General features: G+C 42.3%; 1 pseudogene; it reads left to right on the forward strand.

Annotated features, from left to right (window-relative positions):
* The first annotated feature begins 2,163 nt into the window (after nt 1-2,163).
* LOC121450385 lies at nt 2,164-2,645 on the forward strand (annotated as a pseudogene).
* The last annotated feature ends 1,412 nt before the right edge of the window (nt 2,646-4,057 follow it).

Below are 4,057 nucleotides of genomic sequence, written 5' to 3' on the forward strand. Positions count from 1 at the left end.
TGAATATTATCATGTGAGCCAATACATTCCAAGCTCTTAACTGACGTTGACAAATCATCTACACAGATTTTTAAGAGCTAAATTAAATTAAATAATTTGCGTGATGTAATAGTGAGTGCTATAATAGTTTATGGCTAAGAAACTGAGAGCCAGGCAGTTCAAAGAAATAGCCTGAGGGAGCCAAGTCGTGTAAATATATTAAAGAGAATTTCTGACACAAACATAAGAGAAAACAACCCTTTTTACAAACACAGATATGGCATCTCAGCTATTTCCCTTCTCACAAATACAGTCCATGTCTAAAGAGCAAATAGAACTTTCTATAAGTTGTGGTGGTGGTGTTTGTATCAACCATAGTCATGAGAGACTGTTTCTGAGACTTCCTAAGTTTAATTTCAAGAGCCAGAGGGTGGACGGGAGGGAAATAAGGAAAGTTAAGCCAACGTGATTCTAGTCACATGTCTGAATATATGTGAAAACTAACTCAAGATCCCAGGTGGCCAAGCCTTTGGATTCCACCCATCTAAAAAACGAAAAATCTTCCTCAATGATGACTCTCACCTAGTACAATTTCTACAGAGACTGCCTTGCTCACTCCTCTTTGTATACCCTGCTCTATCTTGATTAAACGTTAAAGACAAGAGAAATTGGACATGGTAGCTCATGCCTGTAATCCTATTTGGGAGAATGAGGCAGATGAAACCCTGAGAAAGACTTCAAGGCCAATGTGGCCTACAGTGTAAGACCTGTTTTTTAAACCTAAATAAATAACTCCACGCAGGGACTTGGAAGTTCTTCATGACAATAGGCTTCACGATAAGAAGACATCTGACTTGGCTGTTCAAATGACCTCTAATAGATTTCAAGTTACATTATCATTTCATTTCTGGGTTAAATGACACATTGGCCAATGCCATTAATGAGGGTTGAGAGATGCTCCAATCTAGGAGCATAGCAATCAGTCACTAGGAGTCATCTTAATACCATGTTCATTAGCAGAAAAATATTAGTTTCTTCCTGAGACCTAGGCTCTATCTAGCTACAGCGCCTTAGTCCCACTAACAGTGTCAGGTATGGGTTCTATCTCATGGAGCTGGCCTTAGATGCAGTCAGAAAGTTGTTACTCCCATAACACAAATGCCATTTTTTCTTTTTCTTTTTTTTCCCTTTTTTTTTTTTTTTTTGAGACAAGGTTTCTCAATAGCTATGGAGCCTGTTCTGGAACTTGTTCTGTCGACCAGGCTGGCCTTGAACTCACAGAGATCTGCCTGCCTCTGCTTCCCCAGCGCTGGGATTAAAGGCTTGTGCCACCACCACCTGGCTCACTCATGCCATTATTGCATCAATACACGTCTTTATTATTGTAGTTTGTGGGGGTCATGTCTAGGATAAGTCTGATGATTTCTTTTCTCCTTGTGTAGAGCGCATAGCATCTTCCAGTACCGTGCAAGCCATCCGGTAACGATGAAGCTTCCAAGGGAGGACCAGCTTGCTTTCTCCATGATTTGTGATTCAAGTAAGTGGTGTTTTCAGAAATAGGGTCTTATTGCCATGTTCTGGGAGGCAGACAAGGGTATTGGCAAGAGCCTGTAGTGGTTAGGGGACAATGAGATACTAGCCAACAAGTCAAAACAAGGTGACTCAATAAACTCTTTTACTTTAGAGGTAAGTTGGTCTCGAGTTTTGATTTAATAACAGAAAGAGTAAATGTGTAGCAACAAGTCAAACACTCATTTCCAATGCGGTAGCCTCTTGGGATCTACTTAAAATATTCCCCAGTTCACTGCCTATTTTGTGTACAAATATTAATACCTCAATTGTTTAGAAAGTAAGAAATATGACCCAGAGTTTTAAGCAGACATACAGATGACATTCTTGGCGAGTCCCAGAGGAAAAAAAAAAAAGACAATATTGAGATTGGAATCCAAGTTTTCACGCATGCCTGGCAAGTTCTCCACCACTGAGTCATGCACCCAGCCCAACCTAGAATCTCTTGTTGCTCAGAGCCATGGTATTTGACATCATTGCTTGGGCCGTACTCTACAGATAATAAACAGGCAGAGAAAAATGAAGAGACCGCTGGTGTGATTTGAGCTGTATCCCCAACCAGCATCATTAAACTTGTACCTCGAGAAGCAGTTAGCCAATGGCCTGTGGAGCAACATGCCTAAGTTTTATTGTGACTACTGTGATACGTATCTTACCCATAATTCTCTGTCTGTGAGAAAGACATACGGCAGTGGTTGGAAGCACAGGAGAACGTGAAAGACTATTCCCAGAAATGGATGGAAGAGCAGGCCCAGAGCCAGACTGACAAAACAATGGCTGGACTTCAGCATGGAAAGATATCTCCAGCTCCATCCTCTGCTCCTCCTCCTCCTGCAGAGGCTATGATCCCGCCTCCCCCCAGTCTCCTAGGTCCTCCTTGCCCTGGCATGACGCCTGTACCCAACATGGAGCGCCCTCCCATGATGCCGATAAGGAATCCTCCTCCTCCTGGGATTATGCCCATGGGACCTGCTCCTGGAATGAGGCCTCCCATGGGTGGCCACATGCCCATGATACCCGGGCCTCCAATGATGAGATCTCCCTCTCATCCTATGATGGCGCCCACATGGCCTGGCATGACTCAGCCAGACAGATAAGAGCGGAATGGCTCTTTTTCGATTTTGTATTTCTTGTTCTGTTTCAGCAGATCACGGTGCTGAGCCTGGGTGTTTTCCAGCTGCATGACAAGCAAGGCTTCCCCTTTCCTAACCGAATAGTTTGGAGGGGAGAAGTGGGATTAGAAAAAGTACAGCTTTCACTTACATTATGAAATGTGAAAATAAAATTGTCAGCTATTTGAGTTAAAAAAAAAATTTTGTATGTTGAAACCTTAACATCCAATATGGCAGCATTCAGAGATGGGGCCTTTGGGGAGGTGATTGAGTTCAGATGAGGTCCTGAGGGTGGTGTTCTGGTGTAGGACTGGTACCCTCCCCCAATGGGACATCACAACACAAGCTTGCTCTTCCTTCCTCTATGCAGAAATCTTCCATCTGTAAGCCTGGAAGAAAAGTCCTCAGCAGAACCTGACAATGGAGACACCCGTTTCTTAGACTTCCAAACCTCCAAAGCTATGAAAAATTTCCTTCTGTTGGTTACATCAGTTAGTCCCCAGGGTTTGTTATGGTGGTCCAAGCTGAACAATACAGACCAAGTCTCACCCCTACTCCCACAGCAGCTACCTAATATTTGGATAAAAACTCAAATGTGTGTATTTTGTTATTTCATGTTCATAAGAATCCTAGGAATTGTATTTCATCATTTTAAACCGATACATAATATTTGTGCAAATTGAAGAGACACAGCATAATTTAATGCATGTTTATAATGTGTGATCATCGGGTCAGGGCATTTAGCATTTTCATCTCTTCAAATATTTATCATCCCTGTGTGAACTTCAGACTCCTCTAGTTAATTTGAAGAGTTATTGTGTCGTAAGTTGTGGTGGATTGTAGTGACAATGGAGCCAATTCCTCCTCTTTAATGTGTTTTTACGTTGTCTTTATTTTATTTTATAGAGACAAAGTCTCATAACTCAGGCTGCTTAGCTGAGGTTGGCCTTGAACTCCTGATCCTCCTGCCTTCACCACCCAAGGCCTGGGATTGCAGGCACGCACCAGTATGCCTGGCCTTCTCTTACTGTATTTCAGTACCCATTAACTCCACATATCATACTATACTCCCCTGTCTCCAAAGAGCACCACCCACTCTCTTCTGTGAGGCTGATTTGTTTCTACCTTCCATCATGAGTGAGAATATGCTGTATTTGCATTCTGTGCCTGTGTGTTTCACTTAAATTGATGTCTTCTAATGCCAACCACTTTGTTGACATTACAAGATTTGGGCCAAAGTGATGGTTCCAGTGTGATGGTTCAATTGGTAAAGACACTTGCCATTAAGTCTGGCTGATGACCTAAGTTCATTCCCTAGGACCTGAAACCCAGTGCACATGTAAACACACAACACACACAGACACACACTGTAATAAAAACAATTAAATGATAATAAA

This window comes from Microtus oregoni, unplaced genomic scaffold (assembly GCF_018167655.1).
Source record: "Microtus oregoni isolate MIOR12 unplaced genomic scaffold, Mior012 000007F_ref0000211, whole genome shotgun sequence".
In the NCBI taxonomy this organism is placed as follows: domain Eukaryota; kingdom Metazoa; phylum Chordata; class Mammalia; order Rodentia; family Cricetidae; genus Microtus; species Microtus oregoni.